This window comes from Diprion similis, chromosome 13 (genome assembly GCF_021155765.1).
Source record: "Diprion similis isolate iyDipSimi1 chromosome 13, iyDipSimi1.1, whole genome shotgun sequence".
NCBI classification, from domain to species: domain Eukaryota; kingdom Metazoa; phylum Arthropoda; class Insecta; order Hymenoptera; family Diprionidae; genus Diprion; species Diprion similis.
Window position 1 is genome coordinate 13,855,047 of NC_060117.1, and position 23,900 is coordinate 13,878,946.

The window sequence follows — 23,900 nt, forward strand, 5'->3', positions numbered from 1 at the left end:
AAAAGTTACCAACCGATATCTGAAAAACAGACGAACGGAATTCGACTTCGTGTTTTGAGCAATACCAAAACAAAGACGACCGTTTCCGGCGTAATTTGACGCGCCGAATGCGATAAAACAAGTTTTAGGTCGCTAGCATGTATAGAAAAAAAGTTACCAACCGATATCTGAAAAACAAACAAACGGACTTCGACTTCGTGTTTCGAGCAATATCAAAACAAAGACGGCCGTTTTCGGCGTAATTTGACGCGCTGAATGCAATGAAACAAGTTTTAGGTCGCTAGCATGTATAGAAAAAAAGTTACTAACCGATATCCACGAAACAAACGAACGGAATTCGACTCCGTGTTTTGAGCAATATCAAAACAAGGACGACCGTTTCCGGCGTAATTTGACGCGCTGAATGCGATGAAACAGGTTTTAGGTCGCTAGCATGTATAGAAAAAAAGTTACCAACCGATATCTGAAAAACAAACGAACGGAATTCGACTTTGTGTTTTAAGCAATATCAAAACAAAGACGACCGTTTCCGGCGTAATTTGACGGGCTGAATGCGATAAAACAAGTTTTAGGTCGCTAGCATGTATAGAAAAAAAGTTACTAACCGATATCTGAAAAACAAACAAAATGACTCCGACTTCGTCCATCGAGCAATATCAGAACAAAGACGGCCGTTTCCGGCGTAATTTGACGCGCTGAATGCGATGAAACAAGTTTCAGGTCGCTAGCATGTATAGAAAAAAAGTTACTCACCGATATCCACGAAACAAACGAACGGAATTCGACTTCGTGTTTTGAGCAATATCAAAACAAGGACGACCGTTTCCGGCGTAATTTGACGCGCTGAATGCGATGAAACAAGTTTTTGGTCGCTAGCATGTATAGAAAAAAAGTTCCTCACCGATATCCACGAAACAAACGAACGGTATTCGACTCCGTGTTTTAAGCAATATCAGAACAAAGACGACCGTTTCCGGCGTAATTTGACGCGCTGTATGCGATGAAACAAGTTTTAGGTCGCTAGCATGTATAGAAAAAAAGTTACCAACCGATATCTGAAAAACAAACGAATGGAATTCGACTTCGTGTTTTGAGCAATACCAAAACAAAGACGACCGTTTCCGGCGTAATTTGACGGGCTGAATGCGATAAAACAAGTTTTAGGTCGCTAGCATGTATAGAAAAAAAGTTCCTCACCGATATCCACGGAACAAACGAACGGAATTCGACTCCGTGTTTTGAGCAATATCAGAACAAAGACGACCGTTTCCGGCGTAATTTGACGCGCCGAATGCGATAAAACAAGTTTTAGGTCGCTAGCATGTATAGAAGAAAAGTTACCAACCGATATCTGAAAAACAAACAAACGGACTTCGACTTCGTGTTTCGAGCAATATCAAAACAAAGACGGCCGTTTTCGGCGTAATTTGACGCGCTGAATGCGATGAAACAAGTTTTAGGTCGCTAGCATGTATAGGAAAAAAGTTACTAACCGATATCTGAAAAACAAACACAATGACTCCGACTTCGTCCATCGAGCAATATCAGAACAAAGACGGCCGTTTCCGGCGTAATTTGACGCGCTGAATGCGATGAAACAAGTTTCAGGTCGCTAGCATGTATAGAAAAAAAGTTACTAACCGATATCTGAAAAACAAACAAAATGACTCCGACTTCGTCCATCGAGCAATATCAGAACAAAGACGGCCGTTTCCGGCGTAATTTGACGCGCTGAATGCGATGAAACAAGTTTCAGGTCGCTAGCATGTATAGAAAAAAAGTTACTCACCGATATCCACGAAACAAACGAACGGAATTCGACTTCGTGTTTTGAGCAATATCAAAACAAGGACGACCGTTTCCGGCGTAATTTGACGCGCTGAATGCGATGAAACAAGTTTTAGGTCGCTAGCATGTATAGAAAAAAAGTTACCAACCGATATCTGAAAAACAAACAAACGGACTTCGACTTCGTGTTCCGAGCAATATCAAAACTAAGACGGCCGTTTCCGGCGTAATTTGACGCGCTGAATGCGATAAAACAAGTTTTAGGTCGCTAGCATGTATAGAAAAAAAGTTCCTCACCGATATCCACGAAACAAACGAACGGAATTCGACTCCGTGTTTTGAGCAATATCAGAACAAAGACGACCGTTTCCGGCGTAATTTGACGCGCCGAATGCGATAAAACAAGTTTTAGGTCGCTAGCATGTATAGAAGAAAAGTTACCAACCGATATCTGAAAAACAAACAAACGGACTTCGACTTCGTGTTTCGAGCAATATCAAAACAAAGACGGCCGTTTTCGGCGTAATTTGACGCGCTGAATGCGATGAAACAAGTTTTAGGTCGCTAGCATGTATAGAAAAAAAGTTACTAACCGATATCTGAAAAACAAACAAAATGACTCCGACTTCGTCCATCGAGCAATATCAGAACAAAGACGGCCGTTTCCGGCGTAATTTGACGCGCTGAATGCGATGAAACAAGTTTCAGGTCGCTAGCATGTATAGAAAAAAAGTTACTCACCGATATCCACGAAACAAACGAACGGAATTCGACTTCGTGTTTTGAGCAATATCAAAACAAGGACGACCGTTTCCGGCGTAATTTGACGCGCTGAATGCGATGAAACAGGTTTTAGGTCGCTAGCATGTATAGAAAAAAAGTTACCAACCGATATCTGAAAAACAAACGAACGGAATTCGACTTTGTGTTTTAAGCAATATCAAAACAAAGACGACCGTTTCCGGCGTAATTTGACGGGCTGAATGCGATAAAACAAGTTTTAGGTCGCTAGCATGTATAGAAAAAAAGTTACTAACCGATATCTGAAAAACAAACAAAATGACTCCGACTTCGTCCATCGAGCAATATCAGAACAAAGACGGCCGTTTCCGGCGTAATTTGACGCGCTGAATGCGATGAAACAAGTTTCAGGTCGCTAGCATGTATAGAAAAAAAGTTACTCACCGATATCCACGAAACAAACGAACGGAATTCGACTTCGTGTTTTGAGCAATATCAAAACAAGGACGACCGTTTCCGGCGTAATTTGACGCGCTGAATGCGATGAAACAAGTTTTAGGTCGCTAGCATGTATAGAAAAAAAGTTACCAACCGATATCTGAAAAACAAACAAACGGACTTCGACTTCGTGTTCCGAGCAATATCAAAACTAAGACGGCCGTTGCCGGCGTAATTTGACGCGCTGAATGCGATAAAACAAGTTTTAGGTCGCTAGCATGTATAGAAAAAAAGTTCCTCACCGATATCCACGAAACAAACGAACGGAATTCGACTCCGTGTTTTGAGCAATATCAGAACAAAGACGACCGTTTCCGGCGTAATTTGACGCGCTGAATGCGATGAAACAAGTTTTAGGTCGCTAGCATGTATAGAAAAAAAGTTACCAACCGATATCTGAAAAACAAACGAACGGAATTCGACTTCGTGTTTCGAGCAATATCAAAACAAAGACGACCGTTTCCGGCGTAATTTGACGGGCTGAATGCGATAAAACAAGTTTTAGGTCGCTAGCATGTATAGAAAAAAAGTTACTCACCGATATCCACAAAACAAACAAACGGAATTCGACTCCGTGTTTTGAGCAATATCAGAACAAAGACGACCGTTTCCGGCGTAATTTGACGCGCTGAATGCGATAAAACAAGTTTTAGGTCGCTAGCATGTATAGAAAAAAAGTTACTAACCGATATCTGAAAAACAAACAAAATGACTCCGACTTCGTCTATCGAGCAATATCAGAACAAAGACGGCCGTTTCCGGCGTAATTTGACGCGCTGAATGCGATGAAACAAGTTTCAGGTCGCTAGCATGTATAGAAAAAAAGTTACTCACCGATATCCACGAAACAAACGAACGGAATTCGACTTCGTGTTTTGAGCAATATCAAAACAAGGACGACCGTTTCCAGCGTAATTTGACGCGCTGAATGCGATGAAACAAGTTTTAGGTCGCTAGCATGTATAGAAAAAAAGTTACTAACCGATATCTGAAAAACAAACAAACGGACTTCGACTTCGTGTTCCGAGCAATATCAAAACTAAGACGGCCGTTTCCGGCGTAATTTGACGCGCTGAATGCGATAAAACAAGTTTTAGGTCGCTAGCATGTATAGAAAAAAAGTTCCTCACCGATATCCACGAAACAAACGAACGGAATTCGACTCCGTGTTTTGAGCAATATCAGAACAAAGACGACCGTTTCCGGCGTAATTTGACGCGCTGAATGCGATGAAACAAGTTTTAGGTCGCTAGCATGTATAGAAAAAAAGTTACCAACCGATATCTGAAAAACAAACGAACGGAATTCGACTTCGTGTTTTGAGCAATACCAAAACAAAGACGACCGTTTCCGGCGTAATTTGACGCGCCGAATGCGATAAAACAAGTTTTAGGTCGCTAGTATGTATAGAAAAAAAGTTACCAACCGATATCTGAAAAACAAACAAACGGACTTCGACTTCGTGTTTCGAGCAATATCAAAACAAAGACGACCGTTTCCGGCGTAATTTGACGCGCTGAATGCGATGAAACAAAATTCAGGTCGCTAGCATGTATAGAAAAAAAGTTACCAACCGATATCTGAAAAACAAACGAACGGAATTCGACTTCGTGTTTTGAGCAATACCAAAACAAAGACGACCGTTTCCGGCGTAATTTGACGCGCCGAATGCGATAAAACAAGTTTTAGGTCGCTAGCATGTATAGAAAAAAAGTTACCAACCAATATCTGAAAAACAAACAAACGGACTTCGACTTCGTGTTCCGAGCAATATCAAAACTAAGACGGCCGTTTCCGGCGTAATTTGACGCGCTGAATGCGGTAAAACAAGTTTTAGGTCGCTAGCATGTATAGAAAAAAAGTTCCTCACCGATATCCACGAAACAAACGAACGGAATTCGACTCCGTGTTTTGAGCAATATCAGAACAAAGACGACCGTTTCCGGCGTAATTTGACGCGCTGAATGCGATGAAACAAGTTTTAGGTCGCTAGCATGTATAGAAAAAAAGTTACCAACCGATATCTGAAAAACAAACGAACGGAATTCGACTTCGTGTTTCGAGCAATATCAAAACAAAGACGGCCGTTTTTGGCGTAATTTGACGCGCTGAATGCGATAAAACAAGTTTTAGGTCGCTAGCATGTATAGAAAAAAAGTAACTCACCGATATCCACGAAACAAACGAACGGAATTCGACTTCGTGTTTGAAGCAATATCAAAACAAAGACGACCGTTTCCGGCGTAATTTGACGGGCTGAATGCGATAAAACAAGTTTTAGGTCGCTAGCATGTATAGAAAAAAAGTTACTCACCGATATCCACAAAACAAACAAACGGAATTCGACTCCGTGTTTTGAGCAATATCAGAACAAAGACGACCGTTTCCGGCGTAATTTGACGCGCTGAATGCGATAAAACAAGTTTTAGGTCGCTAGCATGTATAGAAAAAAAGTTACGAACCGATATCTGAAAAACAAACAAAATGACTCCGACTTCGTCTATCGAGCAATATCAGAACAAAGACGGCCGTTTCCGGCGTAATTTGACGCGCTGAATGCGATGAAACAAGTTCCAGGTCGCTAGCATGTATAGAAAAAAAGTTACTCACCGATATCCACGAAACAAACGAACGGAATTCGACTTCGTGTTTTGAGCAATATCAAAACAAGGACGACCGTTTCCGGCGTAATTTGACGCGCTGAATGCGATGAAACAAGTTTTAGGTCGCTAGCATGTATAGAAAAAAAGTTACCAACCGATATCTGAAAAACAAACAAACGGACTTCGACTTCGTGTTCCGAGCAATATCAAAACTAAGACGGCCGTTTCCGGCGTAATTTGACGCGCTGAATGCGATAAAACAAGTTTTAGGTCGCTAGCATGTATAGAAAAAAAGTTCCTCACCGATATCCACGAAACAAACGAACGGAATTCGACTCCGTGTTTTGAGCAATATCAGAACAAAGACGACCGTTTCCGGCGTAATTTGACGCGCTGAATGCGATGAAACAAGTTTTAGGTCGCCAGCATGTACAGAAAAAAAGTTACCAACCGATATCTGAAAAATAAACGAACGGAATTCGACTTCGTGTTTTGAGCAATACCAAAACAAAGACGACCGTTTCCGGCGTAATGTGACGCGCCGAATGCGATAAAACAAGTTTTAGGTCGCTAGTATGTATAGAAAATAAGTTACCAACCGATATCTGAAAAACAAACAAACGGACTTCGACTTCGTGTTTCGAGCAATATCAAAACAAAGACGACCGTTTCCGGCGTAATTTGACGCGCTGAATGCGATGAAACAAAATTCAGGTCGCTAGCATGTATAGAAAAAAAGTTACCAACCGATATCTGAAAAACAAACGAACGGAATTCGACTTCGTGTTTTGAGCAATACCAAAACAAAGACGACCGTTTCCGGCGTAATTTGACGCGCCGAATGCGATAAAACAAGTTTTAGGTCGCTAGCATGTATAGAAAAAAAGTTACCAACCGATATCTGAAAAACAAACAAACGGACTTCGACTTCGTGTTTCGAGCAATATCAAAACAAAGACGGCCGTTTTCGGCGTAATTTGACGCGCTGAATGCGATGAAACAAGTTTTAGGTCGCCAGCATGTATAGAAAAAAAGTTACCAACCGATATCTGAAAAACAAACGAACGGAATTCGACTTCGTGTTTCGAGCAATACCAAAACAAAGACGACCGTTTCCGGCGTAATTTGACGCGCCGAATGCGATAAAACAAGTTTTAGGTCGCTAGTATGTATAGAAAAAAAGTTACCAACCGATATCTGAAAAACAAACAAACGGACTTCGACTTCGTGTTCCGAGCAATATCAAAACAAAGACGACCGTTTCCGGCGTAATTTGACGCGCTGAATGCGATGAAACAAAATTCAGGTCGCTAGCATGTATAGAAAAAAAGTTACCAACCGATATCTGAAAAACAGACGAACGGAATTCGACTTCGTGTTTTGAGCAATACCAAAACAAAGACGACCGTTTCCGGCGTAATTTGACGCGCTGAATGCGATAAAACAAGTTCTAGGTCGCTAGCATGCATAGAAAAAAAGTTACTCACCGATATCCACGAAACAAACGAACGGAATTGGACTTCGTGTTTTAAGTAATATCAAAACAAAGACGACCGTTTCCGGCGTAATTTGACGCGCTGAATGCGATAAAACAAGTTTCAGGTCGCTAGCATGTATAGAAAAAAAGTTACTCACCGATATCCACGAAACAAATAAACGGAATTCGACTCCGTGTTTTGAGCAATATCAGAACAAAGACGACCGCTTCCGGCGTAATTTGACGCGCTGAATGCGATAAAACAAGTTTTAGGTCGCTAGCATGCATAGAAAAAAAGTTACTCACCGATATCCACGAAACAAACGAACGGAATTGGACTTCGTGTTTTAAGTAATATCAAAACAAAGACGACCGTCTCCGGCGTAATTTGACGCGCTGAATGCGATAAAACAAGTTTTAGGTCGCTAGCATGTATAGAAAAAAAGTTACCTACCGATATCTGAAAAACAAACAAACGGACTTCGACTTCGTGTTTCGAGCAATATCAAAACAAAGACGGCCGTTTCCGGCGTAATTTGACGCGCTGAATGCGATAAAACAAGTTTTAGGTCGCTAGCATGTATAGAAAAAAAGTTACTTACCGATATCCACGAAACAAACGAACGGAATTCGACTTCGTGTTTTAAGCAATGTCAAAACAAAGACGACCGTTTCCGGCGTAATTTGACGCGCTGAATGCGATAAAACAAGTTTTAGGTCGCTAGCATGTATAGAAAAAAAGTTACCTACCGATATCTGAAAAACAAACAAACGGACTTCGACTTCGTGTTTCGAGCAATATCAAAACAAAGACGGCCGTTTCCGGCGTAATTTGACGCGCTGAATGCGACAAAACAAGTTTTAGGTCGCTAGCATGTATAGAAAAAAAGTTACCTACCGATATCTGAAAAACAAACAAACGGACTTCGACTTCGTGTTTTAAGCATTATCTAAACAAAGACGACCGTTTCCGGCGTAATTTGACGCGCTGAATGCGATAAAACAAGTTTTAGGTCGCTAGCATGTATAGAAAAAAAGTTACTCACCGATATCCACGAAACAAACAAACGGAATTCGACTCCGTGTTTTGAGCAATATCAGAACAAAGACGACCGTTTCCGGCGTAATTTGACGCGCTGAATGCGATAAAACAAGTTTTAGGTCGCTAGCATGTATAGAAAAAAAGTTACTCACCGATATCCACGAAACAAACGAACGGAATTCGACTTCGTGTTTTAAGCAATATCAAAACAAAGACGACCGTTTCCGGCGTAATTTGACGCGCTGAATGCGATAAAACAAGTTTTAGGTCGCTAGCATGTATAGAAAAAAAGTTACCTACCGATATCTGAAAAACAAACAAACGGACTTCGACTTCGTGTTTTAAGCATTATCAAAACAAAGATGACCGTTTCCGGCGTAATATGACGCGCTGAATGCGATAAAACAAGTTTTAGGTCGCTAGCATGCATAGAAAAAAAGTTACTCACCGATATCCACGAAACAAACGAACGGAATTGGACTTCGTGTTTTAAGTAATATCAAAACAAAGACGACCGTTTCCGGCGTAATTTGACGCGCTGAATGCGATAAAACAAGTTTCAGGTCGCTAGCATGTATAGAAAAAAAGTTACTCACCGATATCCACGAAACAAACAAACGGAATTCGACTCCGTGTTTTGAGCAATATCAGAACAAAGACGACCGTTTCCGGCGTAATTTGACGCGCTGAATGCGATAAAACAAGTTTTAGGTCGCTAGCATGCATAGAAAAAAAGTTACTCACCGATATCCACGAAACAAACGAACGGAATTGGACTTCGTGTTTTAAGTAATATCAAAACAAAGACGACCGTTTCCGGCGTAATTTGACGCGCTGAATGCGATTAAACAAGTTTTAGGTCGCTAGGATGTATAGAAAAAAAGTTACTCACCGATATCCACGAAACAAACGAACGGAATTCGACTCCGTGTTTTGAGCAATATCAGAACAAAGACGACCGTTTCCGGCGTAATTTGACGCGCTGAATGCGATAAAACAAGTTTTAGGTCGCTAGCATGTATAGAAAAAAAGTTACTCACCGATATCCACGAAACAAACAAACGGAATTCGACTCCGTGTTTCGAGCAATATCAGAACAAAGACGACCGTTTCCGGCGTAATTTGACGCGCTGAATGCGATAAAACAAGTTTTAGGTCGCCAGCATGTATAGAAAAAAAGTTACTCACCGATATCCACGAAACAAACGAACGGAATTCGACTTCGTGTTTTAAGCACAATCAAAACAAAGACGACCGTTTCCGGCGTAATTTGACGCGCTGAATGCGATAAAACAAGTTTTAGGTCGCTAGCATGTATAGAAAAAAAGTTACTCACCGATATCCACGAAACAAACGAACGGAATTCGACTTCGTGTTTTAAGCAATATCGAAACAAAGACGACCGTTTCCGGCGTAATTTGACGCGCTGAATGCGATTAAACAAGTTTTAGGTCGCTAGGATGTATAGAAAAAAAGTTACTCACCGATATCCACGAAACAAACAAACGGAATTCTACTCCGTGTTTTGAGCAATATCAGAACAAAGACGACCGTTTCCGGCGTAATTTGACGCGCTGAATGCGATAAAGCAAGTTTTAGGTCGCTAGCATGTATAGAAAAAAAGTTACTTACCGATATCCACGAAACAAACGAACGGAATTCGACTTCGTGTTTTAAGCAATGTCAAAACAAAGACGACCGTTTCCGGCGTAATTTGACGCGCTGAATGCGATAAAACAAGTTTTAGGTCGCTAGCATGTATAGAAAAAAAGTTACCTACCGATATCTGAAAAACAAACAAACGGACTTCGACTTCGTGTTTCGAGCAATATCAAAACAAAGACGGCCGTTTCCGGCGTAATTTGACGCGCTGAATGCGACAAAACAAGTTTTAGGTCGCTAGCATGTAAAGAAAAAAAGTTACCTACCGATATCTGAAAAACAAACAAACGGACTTCGACTTCGTGTTTTAGGCATTATCAAAACAAAGACGACCGTTTCCGGCGTAATTTGACGCGCTGAATGCGATAAAACAAGTTTTAGGTCGCTAGCATGTATAGAAAAAAAGTTACTCACCGATATCCACGAAACAAACAAACGGAATTCGACTCCGTGTTTTGAGCAATATCAGAACAAAGACGACCGTTTCCGGCGTAATTTGACGCGCTGAATGCGATAAAACAAGTTTTAGGTCGCTAGCGGGTATAGAAAAAAAGTTACTCACCGATATCCACGAAACAAACGAACGGAATTCGACTTCGTGTTTTAAGCAATATCAAAACAAAGACGACCGTTTCCGGCGTAATTTGACGCGCTGAATGCGATAAAACAAGTTTTAGGTCGCTAGCATGTATAGAAAAAAAGTTACCTACCGATATCTGAAAAACAAACAAACGGACTTCGACTTCGTGTTTCGAGCAATATCAAAACAAAGACGGCCGTTTCCGGCGTAATTTGACGCGCTGAATGCGATAAAACAAGTTTTAGGTCGCTAGCATGTATAGAAAAAAAGTTACCTACCGATATCTGAAAAACAAACAAACGGACTTCGACTTCGTGTTTTAAGCATTATCAAAACAAAGATGACCGTTTCCGGCGTAATATGACGCGCTGAATGCGATAAAACAAGTTTTAGGTCGCTAGCATGCATATAAAAAAAGTTACTCACCGATATCCACGAAACAAACGAACGGAATTGGACTTCGTGTTTTAAGTAATATCAAAACAAAGACGACCGTTTCCGGCGTAATTTGACGCGCTGAATGCGATAAAACAAGTTTCAGGTCGCTAGCATGTATAGAAAAAAAGTTACTCACCGATATCCACGAAACAAACAAACGGAATTCGACTCCGTGTTTTGAGCAATATCAGAACAAAGACGACCGTTTCCGGCGTAATTTGACGCGCTGAATGCGATAAAACAAGTTTTAGGTCGCTAGCATGCATAGAAAAAAAGTTACTCACCGATATCCACGAAACAAACGAACGGAATTGGACTTCGTGTTTTAAGTAATATCAAAACAAAGACGACCGTTTCCGGCGTAATTTGACGCGCTGAATGCGATTAAACAAGTTTTAGGTCGCTAGGATGTATAGAAAAAAAGTTACTCACCGATATCCACGAAACAAACGAACGGAATTCGACTCCGTGTTTTGAGCAATATCAGAACAAAGACGACCGTTTCCGGCGTAATTTGACGCGCTGAATGCGATAAAACAAGTTTTAGGTCGCTAGCATGTATAGAAAAAAAGTTACTCACCGATATCCACGAAACAAACAAACGGAATTCGACTCCGTGTTTCGAGCAATATCAGAACAAAGACGACCGTTTCCGGCGTAATTTGACGCGCTGAATGCGATAAAACAAGTTTTAGGTCGCCAGCATGTATAGAAAAAAAGTTACTCACCAATATCCACGAAACAAACGAACGGAATTCGACTTCGTGTTTTAAGCAATATCAAAACAAAGACGACCGTTTCCGGCGTAATTTGACGCGCTGAATGCGATAAAACAAGTTTTAGGTCGCTAGCATGTATAGAAAAAAAGTTACTCACCGATATCCACGAAACAAACGAACGGAATTCGACTTCGTGTTTTAAGCAATATCGAAACAAAGACGACCGTTTCCGGCGTAATTTGACGCGCTGAATGCGATTAAACAAGTTTTAGGTCGCTAGGATGTATAGAAAAAAAGTTACTCACCGATATCCACGAAACAAACAAACGGAATTCTACTCCGTGTTTTGAGCAATATCAGAACAAAGACGACCGTTTCCGGCGTAATTTGACGCGCTGAATGCGATAAAGCAAGTTTTAGGTCGCTAGCATGTATAGAAAAAAAGTTACCAACCGATATCTGAAAAACAAACAAACGGACTTCGACTTCGTGTTTTAAGCAATATCAAAACAAAGACGACCGTTTCCGGCGTAATCTGACGCGCTGAATGCGATAAAACAAGTTTTAGGTCGCTAGCATGTATAGAAAAAAAGTTACTCACCGATATCCACGAAACAAACGAACGGAATTCGACTTCGTGTTTTAAGCAATATCAAAACAAAGACGACCGTATCCGGCGTAATTTGACGCGCTGAATGCGATAAAACAAGTTTTAGGTCGCTAGCATGTATAGAAAAAAAGTTACTTACCGATATCCACGAAACAAACGAACGGAATTCGACTTCGTGTTTCAAGCAATATCAAAACAAAGACGACCGTTTCCGGCGTAATTTGACGCGCTGAATGCGATTAAACAAGTTTTAGGTCGCTAGGATGTATAGAAAAAAAGTTACTCACCGATATCCACGAAACAAACAAACGGAATTCTACTCCGTGTTTTAAGCAATATCAAAACAAAGACGACCGTTTCCGGCGTAATTTGACGCGCTGAATGCGATAAAACAAGTTTTAGGTCGCTAGCATGTATAGAAAAAAAGTTACTCACCGATATCCACGAAACAAACGAACGGAATTCGACTTCGTGTTTTAAGCAATATCGAAACAAAGACGACCGTTTCCGGCGTAATTTGACGCGCTGAATGCGATTAAACAAGTTTTAGGTCGCTAGGATGTATAGAAAAAAAGTTACTCACCGATATCCACGAAACAAACAAACGGAATTCTACTCCGTGTTTTGAGCAATATCAGAACAAAGACGACCGTTTCCGGCGTAATTTGACGCGCTGAATGCGATAAAGCAAGTTTTAGGTCGCTAGCATGTATAGAAAAAAAGTTACCAACCGATATCTGAAAAACAAACAAACGGACTTCGACTTCGTGTTTTAAGCAATATCAAAACAAAGACGACCGTTTCCGGCGTAATCTGACGCGCTGAATGCGATAAAACAAGTTTTAGGTCGCTAGGATGTATAGAAAAAAAGTTACTCACCGATATCCACGAAACAAACAAACGGAATTCTACTCCGTGTTTTGAGCAATATCAGAACAAAGACGACCGTTTCCGGCGTAATTTGACGCGCTGAATGCGATAAAGCAAGTTTTAGGTCGCTAGCATGTATAGAAAAAAAGTTACCAACCGATATCTGAAAAACAAACAAACGGACTTCGACTTCGTGTTTTAAGCAATATCAAAACAAAGACGACCGTTTCCGGCGTAATCTGACGCGCTGAATGCGATAAAACAAGTTTTAGGTCGCTAGCATGTATAGAAAAAAAGTTACTCACCGATATCCACGAAACAAACGAACGGAATTCGACTTCGTGTTTTAAGCAATATCAAAACAAAGACGACCGTATCCGGCGTAATTTGACGCGCTGAATGCGATAAAACAAGTTTTAGGTCGCTAGCATGTATAGAAAAAAAGTTACTTACCGATATCCACGAAACAAACGAACGGAATTCGACTTCGTGTTTCAAGCAATATCAAAACAAAGACGACCGTTTCCGGCGTAATTTGACGCGCTGAATGCGATTAAACAAGTTTTAGGTCGCTAGGATGTATAGAAAAAAAGTTACTCACCGATATCCACGAAACAAACAAACGGAATTCTACTCCGTGTTTTGAGCAATATCAGAACAAAGACGACCGTTTCCGGCGTAATTTGACGCGCTGAATGCGATAAAGCAAGTTTTAGGTCGCTAGCATGTATAGAAAAAAAGTTACTTACCGATATCCACGAAACAAACGAACGGAATTCGACTTCGTGTTTTAAGCAATGTCAAAACAAAGACGACCGTTTCCGGCGTAATTTGACGCGCTGAATGCGATAAAACAAGTTTTAGGTCGCTAGCATGTATAGAAAAAAAGTTACCTACCGATATCTGAAAAACAAACAAACGGACTTCGACTTCGTGTTTCGAGCAATATCAAAACAAAGACGGCCGTTTCCGGCGTAATTTGACGCGCTGAATGCGATAAAACAAGTTTTAGGTCGCTAGCATGTATAGAAAAAAAGTTACCTACCGATATCTGAAAAACAAACAAACGGACTTCGACTTCGTGTTTTAAGCATTATCAAAACAAAAATGACCGTTTCCGGCGTAATATGACGCGCTGAATGCGATAAAACAAGTTTTAGGTCGCTAGCATGCATATAAAAAAAGTTACTCACCGATATCCACGAAACAAACGAACGGAATTGGACTTCGTGTTTTAAGTAATATCAAAACAAAGACGACCGTTTCCGGCGTAATTTGACGCGCTGAATGCGATAAAACAAGTTTCAGGTCGCTAGCATGTATAGAAAAAAAGTTACTCACCGATATCCACGAAACAAACAAACGGAATTCGACTCTGTGTTTTGAGCAATATCAGAACAAAGACGACCGTTTCCGGCGTAATTTGACGCGCTGAATGCGATGAAACAAGTTTTAGGTCGCTAGCATGCATAGAAAAAAAGTTACTCACCGATATCCACGAAACAAACGAACGGAATTGGACTTCGTGTTTTAAGTAATATCAAAACAAAGACGACCGTTTCCGGCGTAATTTGACGCGCTGAATGCGATTAAACAAGTTTTAGGTCGCTAGGATGTATAGAAAAAAAGTTACTCACCGATATCCACGAAACAAACGAACGGAATTCGACTCCGTGTTTTGAGCAATATCAGAACAAAGACGACCGTTTCCGGCGTAATTTGACGCGCTGAATGCGATAAAACAAGTTTTAGGTCGCTAGCATGTATAGAAAAAAAGTTACTCACCGATATCCACGAAACAAACAAACGGAATTCGACTCCGTGTTTCGAGCAATATCAGAACAAAGACGACCGTTTCCGGCGTAATTTGACGCGCTGAATGCGATAAAACAAGTTTTAGGTCGCCAGCATGTATAGAAAAAAAGTTACTCACCGATATCCACGAAACAAACGAACGGAATTCGACTTCGTGTTTTAAGCAATATCAAAACAAAGACGACCGTTTCCGGCGTAATTTGACGCGCTGAATGCGATAAAACAAGTTTTAGGTCGCTAGCATGTATAGAAAAAAAGTTACTCACCGATATCCACGAAACAAACGAACGGAATTCGACTTCGTGTTTTAAGCAATATCGAAACAAAGACGACCGTTTCCGGCGTAATTTGACGCGCTGAATGCGATAAAACAAGTTTTAGGTCGCTAGCATGTATAGAAAAAAAGTTACTCACCGATATCCACGAAACAAACGAACGGAAATTGACTCCGTGTTTTGAGCAATATCAAAACAAAGACGACCGTTTCCGGCGTAATTTGACGCGCTGAATGCGATAAAACAAGTTTTAGGTCGCTAGCATGTATAGAAAAAAAGTTACCAACCGATATCTGAAAAACAAACAAACGGACTTCGATTTCGTGTTTCGAGCAATATCAAAACAAAGACGGCCGTTTCCGGCGTAATTTGACGCGCTGAATGCGATAAAACAAGTTTTAGGTCGCTAGCATGTATAGAAAAAAAGTTACTCACCGATATCCACGAAACAAACGTACGGAATTCGACTTCGTGTTTTGAGCAATATCAAAACAAAGACGACCGTTTCCGGCGTAATTTGACGCGCTGAATGCGATAAAACAAGTTTTGAGTCGCTAGCATGTATAGAAAAAAAGTTACTCACCGATATCCACGAAACAAACGAACGGAATTCGACTTCGTGTTTTGAGCGATATCAGAACAAAGACGACCGTTTCCGACGTAATGTGACGCGCTGAATGCGATGAAACAAGTTTTAGGTCGCTAGCATGTATAGAAAAAAAGTTACTCACCGATATCCACGAAACAAACAAACGGAATTCGACTCCGTGTTTTGAGCGATATCAGAACAAAGACGACCGTTTCCGACGTAATTTGACGCGCTGAATGCGATGAAACAAGTTTTAGGTCGCTAGCATGTATAGAAAAAAAGTTACTAACCGATATCTGAAAAACAAACAAACGGACTCCGACTTCGTCTATCGAGCAATATCAGAACAAAGACGACCGTTTCCGGCGTAATTTGACGGGCTGAATGCGATATAACAAGTTTTAGGTCGCTAGCATGTATAGAAAAAAAGTTACTCACCGATATCCACGAAACAAACGAACGGAAATTGACTCCGTGTTTTGAGCAATATCAAAACAAAGACGACCGTTTCCGGCGTAATTTGACGCGCTGAATGCGATAAAACAAGTTTCAGGTCGCTAGCATGTATAGAAAAAAAGTTACTCACCGATATCCACGAAACAAATAAACGGAATTCGACTCCGTGTTTTGAGCAATATCAGAACAAAGACGACCGTTTCCGGCGTAATTTGACGCGCTGAATGCGATGGAACAAGTTTTAGGTCGATAGCATGTATAGAAAAAAAGTTACCTACCGATATCTGAAAAACAAACAAACGGACTTCGACTTCGTGTTTTAAGCATTATCAAAACAAAGACGACCGTTTCCGGCGTAATATGACGCGCTGAATGCGATAAAACAAGTTCTAGGTCGCTAGCATGCATAGAAAAAAAGTTACTCACCGATATCCACGAAACAAACGAACGGAATTGGACTTCGTGTTTTAAGTAATATCAAAACAAAGACGACCGTTTCCGGCGTAATTTGACGCGCTGAATGCGATAAAACAAGTTTCAGGTCGCTAGCATGTATAGAAAAAAAGTTACTCACCGATATCCACGAAACAAATAAACGGAATTCGACTCCGTGTTTTGAGCAATATCAGAACAAAGACGACCGCTTCCGGCGTAATTTGACGCGCTGAATGCGATAAAACAAGTTTTAGGTCGCTAGCATGCATAGAAAAAAAGTTACTCACCGATATCCACGAAACAAACGAACGGAATTGGACTTCGTGTTTTAAGTAATATCAAAACAAAGACGACCGTCTCCGGCGTAATTTGACGCGCTGAATGCGATAAAACAAGTTTTAGGTCGCTAGCATGTATAGAAAAAAAGTTACCTACCGATATCTGAAAAACAAACAAACGGACTTCGACTTCGTGTTTCGAGCAATATCAAAACAAAGACGGCCGTTTCCGGCGTAATTTGACGCGCTGAATGCGATAAAACAAGTTTTAGGTCGCTAGCATGTATAGAAAAAAAGTTACTTACCGATATCCACGAAACAAACGAACGGAATTCGACTTCGTGTTTTAAGCAATGTCAAAACAAAGACGACCGTTTCCGGCGTAATTTGACGCGCTGAATGCGATAAAACAAGTTTTAGGTCGCTAGCATGTATAGAAAAAAAGTTACCTACCGATATCTGAAAAACAAACAAACGGACTTCGACTTCGTGTTTCGAGCAATATCAAAACAAAGACGGCCGTTTCCGGCGTAATTTGACGCGCTGAATGCGACAAAACAAGTTTTAGGTCGCTAGCATGTATAGAAAAAAAGTTACCTACCGATATCTGAAAAACAAACAAACGGACTTCGACTTCGTGTTTTAAGCATTATCAAAACAAAGACGACCGTTTCCGGCGTAATTTGACGCGCTGAATGCGATAAAACAAGTTTTAGGTCGCTAGCATGTATAGAAAAAAAGTTACTCACCGATATCCACGAAACAAACAAACGGAATTCGACTCCGTGTTTTGAGCAATATCAGAACAAAGACGACCGTTTCCGGCGTAATTTGACGCGCTGAATGCGATAAAACAAGTTTTAGGTCGCTAGCATGTATAGAAAAAAAGTTACTCACCGATATCCACGAAACAAACGAACGGAATTCGACTTCGTGTTTTAAGCAATATCAAAACAAAGACGACCGTTTCCGGCGTAATTTGACGCGCTGAATGCGATAAAACAAGTTTTAGGTCGCTAGCATGTATAGAAAAAAAGTTACCTACCGATATCTGAAAAACAAACAAACGGACTTCGACTTCGTGTTTTAAGCATTATCAAAACAAAGATGACCGTTTCCGGCGTAATATGACGCGCTGAATGCGATAAAACAAGTTTTAGGTCGCTAGCATGCATAGAAAAAAAGTTACTCACCGATATCCACGAAACAAACGAACGGAATTGGACTTCGTGTTTTAAGTAATATCAAAACAAAGACGACCGTTTCCGGCGTAATTTGACGCGCTGAATGCGATAAAACAAGTTTCAGGTCGCTAGCATGTATAGAAAAAAAGTTACTCACCGATATCCACGAAACAAACAAACGGAATTCGACTCCGTGTTTTGAGCAATATCAGAACAAAGACGACCGTTTCCGGCGTAATTTGACGCGCTGAATGCGATAAAACAAGTTTTAGGTCGCTAGCATGCATAGAAAAAAAGTTACTCACCGATATCCACGAAACAAACGAACGGAATTGGACTTCGTGTTTTAAGTAATATCAAAACAAAGACGACCGTTTCCGGCGTAATTTGACGCGCTGAATGCGATTAAACAAGTTTTAGGTCGCTAGGATGTATAGAAAAAAAGTTACTCACCGATATCCACGAAACAAACGAACGGAATTCGACTCCGTGTTTTGAGCAATATCAGAACAAAGACGACCGTTTCCGGCGTAATTTGACGCGCTGAATGCGATAAAACAAGTTTTAGGTCGCTAGCATGTATAGAAAAAAAGTTACTCACCGATATCCACGAAACAAACAAACGGAATTCGACTCCGTGTTTCGAGCAATATCAGAACAAAGACGACCGTTTCCGGCGTAATTTGACGCGCTGAATGCGATAAAACAAGTTTTAGGTCGCCAGCATGTATAGAAAAAAAGTTACTCACCGATATCCACGAAACAAACGAACGGAATTCGACTTCGTGTTTTAAGCAATATCAAAACAAAGACGACCGTTTCCGGCGTAATTTGACGCGCTGAATGCGATAAAACAAGTTTTAGGTCGCTAGCATGTATAGAAAAAAAGTTACTCACCGATATCCACGAAACAAACGAACGGAATTCGACTTCGTGTTTTAAGCAATATCGAAACAAAGACGACCGTTTCCGGCGTAATTTGACGCGCTGAATGCGATTAAACAAGTTTTAGGTCGCTAGGATGTATAGAAAAAAAGTTACTCACCGATATCCACGAAACAAACAAACGGAATTCTACTCCGTGTTTTGAGCAATATCAGAACAAAGACGACCGTTTCCGGCGTGATTTGACGCGCTGAATGCGATAAAGCAAGTTTTAGGTCGCTAGCATGTATAGAAAAAAAGTTACCAACCGATATCTGAAAAACAAACAAACGGACTTCGACTTCGTGTTTTAAGCAATATCAAAACAAAGACGACCGTTTCCGGCGTAATCTGACGCGCTGAATGCGATAAAACAAGTTTTAGGTCGCTAGCATGTATAGAAAAAAAGTTACTCACCGATATCCACGAAACAAACGAACGGAATTCGACTTCGTGTTTTAAGCAATATCAAAACAAAGACGACCGTATCCGGCGTAATTTGACGCGCTGAATGCGATAAAACAAGTTTTAGGTCGCTAGCATGTATAGAAAAAAAGTTACTTACCGATATCCACGAAACAAACGAACGGAATTCGACTTCGTGTTTCAAGCAATATCAAAACAAAGACGACCGTTTCCGGCGTAATTTGACGCGCTGAATGCGATAAAACAAGTTTTAGGTCGCTAGGATGTATAGAAAAAAAGTTACTCACCGATATCCACGAAACAAACGAACGGAATTCGACTCCGTGTTTTGAGCAATATCAGAACAAAGACGACTGTTTCCGGCGTAATTTGACGCGCTGAATGCGATAAAACAAGTTTTAGGTCGCTAGCATGTATAGAAAAAAAGTTACTCACCGATATCCACGAAACAAACAAACGGAATTCGACTCCGTGTTTCGAGCAATATCAAAACAAAGACGACCGTTTCCGGCGTAATTTGACGCGCTGAATGCGATAAAACAAGTTTTAGGTCGCTAGCAAGTATAGAAAAAAAGTTACTCACCGATATCCACGAAACAAACGAACGGAATTCGACTTCGTGTTTTAAGCAATATCGAAACAAAGACGACCGTTTCCGGCGTAATTTGACGCGCTGAATGCGATAAAACAAGTTTTAGGTCGCTAGGATGTATAGAAAAAAAGTTACTCACCGATATCCACGAAACAAACAAACGGAATTCTACTCCGTGTTTTGAGCAATATCAGAACAAAGACGACCGTTTCCGGCGTAATTTGACGCGCTGAATGCGATAAAGCAAGTTTTAGGTCGCTAGCATGTATAGAAAAAAAGTTACCAACCGATATCTGAAAAACAAACAAACGGACTTCGACTTCGTGTTTTAAGCAATATCAAAACAAAGACGACCGTTTCCGGCGTAATTTGACGCGCTGAATGCGATTAAACAAGTTTTAGGTCGCTAGGATGTATAGAAAAAAAGTTACTCACCGATATCCACGAAACAAACGAACGGAATTCGACTTCGTGTTTTAAGCAATATCGAAACAAAGACGACCGTTTCCGGCGTAATTTGACGCGCTGAATGCGATTAAACAAGTTTTAGGTCGCTAGGATGTATAGAAAAAAAGTTACTCACCGATATCCACGAAACAAACAAACGGAATTCTACTCCGTGTTTTGAGCAATATCAGAACAAAGACGACCGTTTCCGGCGTAATTTGACGCGCTGAATGCGATAAAGCAAGTTTTAGGTCGCTAGCATGTATAGAAAAAAAGTTACTCACCGATATCCACGAAACAAACGAACGGAATTCGACTTCGTGTTTTAAGCAATATCAAAACAAAGACGACCGTATCCGGCGTAATTTGACGCGCTGAATGCGATAAAACAAGTTTTAGGTCGCTAGCATGTATAGAAAAAAAGTTACTTACCGATATCCACGAAACAAACGAACGGAATTCGACTTCGTGTTTCAAGCAATATCAAAACAAAGACGACCGTTTCCGGCGTAATTTGACGCGCTGAATGCGATTAAACAAGTTTTAGGTCGCTAGGATGTATAGAAAAAAAGTTACTCACCGATATCCACGAAACAAACAAACGGAATTCTACTCCGTGTTTTGAGCAATATCAGAACAAAGACGACCGTTTCCGGCGTAATTTGACGCGCTGAATGCGATAAAGCAAGTTTTAGGTCGCTAGCATGTATAGAAAAAAAGTTACTTACCGATATCCACGAAACAAACGAACGGAATTCGACTTCGTGTTTTAAGCAATGTCAAAACAAAGACGACCGTTTCCGGCGTAATTTGACGCGCTGAATGCGATAAAACAAGTTTTAGGTCGCTAGCATGTATAGAAAAAAAGTTACCTACCGATATCTGAAAAACAAACAAACGGACTTCGACTTCGTGTTTTAAGCATTATCAAAACAAAAATGACCGTTTCCGGCGTAATATGACGCGCTGAATGCGATAAAACAAGTTTTAGGTCGCTAGCATGCATATAAAAAAAGTTACTCACCGATATCCACGAAACAAACGAACGGAATTGGACTTCGTGTTTTAAGTAATATCAAAACAAAGACGACCGTTTCCGGCGTAATTTGACGCGCTGAATGCGATAAAACAAGTTTCAGGTCGCTAGCATGTATAGAAAAAAAGTTACTCACCGATATCCACGAAACAAACAAACGGAATTCGACTCTGTGTTTTGAGCAATATCAGAACAAAGACGACCGTTTCCGGCGTAATTTGACGCGCTGAATGCGATAAAACAAGTTTTAGGTCGCTAGCATGCATAGAAAAAAAGTTACTCACCGATATCCACGAAACAAACGAACGGAATTGGACTTCGTGTTTTAAGTAATATCAAAACAAAGACGACCGTTTCCGGCGTAATTTGACGCGCTGAATGCGATTAAACAAGTTTTAGGTCGCTAGGATGTATAGAAAAAAAGTTACTCACCGATATCCACGAAACAAACGAACGGAATTCGACTCCGTGTTTTGAGCAATATCAGAACAAAGACGACCGTTTCCGGCGTAATTTGACGCGCTGAATGCGATAAAACAAGTTTTAGGTCGCTAGCATGTATAGAAAAAAAGTTACTCACCGATATCCACGAAACAAACAAACGGAATTCGACTCCGTGTTTCGAGCAATATCAGAACAAAGACGACCGTTTCCGGCGTAATTTGACGCGCTGAATGCGATAAAACAAGTTTTAGGTCGCCAGCATGTATAGAAAAAAAGTTACTCACCGATATCCACGAAACAAACGAACGGAATTCGACTTCGTGTTTTAAGCAATATCAAAACAAAGACGACCGTTTCCGGCGTAATTTGACGCGCTGAATGCGATAAAACAAGTTTTAGGTCGCTAGCATGTATAGAAAAAAAGTTACTCACCGATATCCACGAAACAAACGAACGGAATTCGACTTCGTGTTTTAAGCAATATCGAAACAAAGACGACCGTTTCCGGCGTAATTTGACGCGCTGAATGCGATTAAACAAGTTTTAGGTCGCTAGGATGTATAGAAAAAAAGTTACTCACCGATATCCACGAAACAAACAAACGGAATTCTACTCCGTGTTTTGAGCAATATCAGAACAAAGACGACCGTTTCCGGCGTGATTTGACGCGCTGAATGCGATAAAGCAAGTTTTAGGTCGCTAGCATGTATAGAAAAAAAGTTACCAACCGATATCTGAAAAACAAACAAACGGACTTCGACTTCGTGTTTTAAGCAATATCAAAACAAAGACGACCGTTTCCGGCGTAATCTGACGCGCTGAATGCGATAAAACAAGTTTTAGGTCGCTAGCATGTATAGAAAAAAAGTTACTCACCGATATCCACGAAACAAACGAACGGAATTCGACTTCGTGTTTTAAGCAATATCAAAACAAAGACGACCGTATCCGGCGTAATTTGACGCGCTGAATGCGATAAAACAAGTTTTAGGTCGCTAGCATGTATAGAAAAAAAGTTACTCACCGATATCCACGAAACAAACGAACGGAATTCGACTTCGTGTTTCAAGCAATATCAAAACAAAGACGACCGTTTCCGGCGTAATTTGACGCGCTGAATGCGATAAAACAAGTTTTAGGTCGCTAGGATGTATAGAAAAAAAGTTACTCACCGATATCCACGAAACAAACAAACGGAATTCTACTCCGTGTTTTGAGCAATATCAGAACAAAGACGACCGTTTCCGGCGTGATTTGACGCGCTGAATGCGATAAAGCAAGTTTTAGGTCGCTAGCATGTATAGAAAAAAAGTTACCAACCGATATCTGAAAAACAAACAAACGGACTTCGACTTCGTGTTTTAAGCAATATCAAAACAAAGACGACCGTTTCCGGCGTAATCTGACGCGCTGAATGCGATAAAACAAGTTTTAGGTCGCTAGCATGTATAGAAAAAAAGTTACTCACCGATATCCACGAAACAAACGAACGGAATTCGACTTCGTGTTTTAAGCAATATCAAAACAAAGACGACCGTATCCGGCGTAATTTGACGCGCTGAATGCGATAAAACAAGTTTTAGGTCGCTAGCATGTATAGAAAAAAAGTTACTTACCGATATCCACGAAACAAACGAACGGAATTCGACTTCGTGTTTCAAGCAATATCAAAACAAAGACGACCGTTTCCGGCGTAATTTGACGCGCTGAATGCGATAAAACAAGTTTTAGGTCGCTAGGATGTATAGAAAAAAAGTTACTCACCGATATCCACGAAACAAACGAACGGAATTCGACTCCGTGTTTTGAGCAATATCAGAACAAAGACGACTGTTTCCGGCGTAATTTGACGCGCTGAATGCGATAAAACAAGTTTTAGGTCGCTAGCATGTATAGAAAAAAAGTTACTCACCGATATCCACGAAACAAACAAACGGAATTCGACTCCGTGTTTCGAGCAATATCGAAACA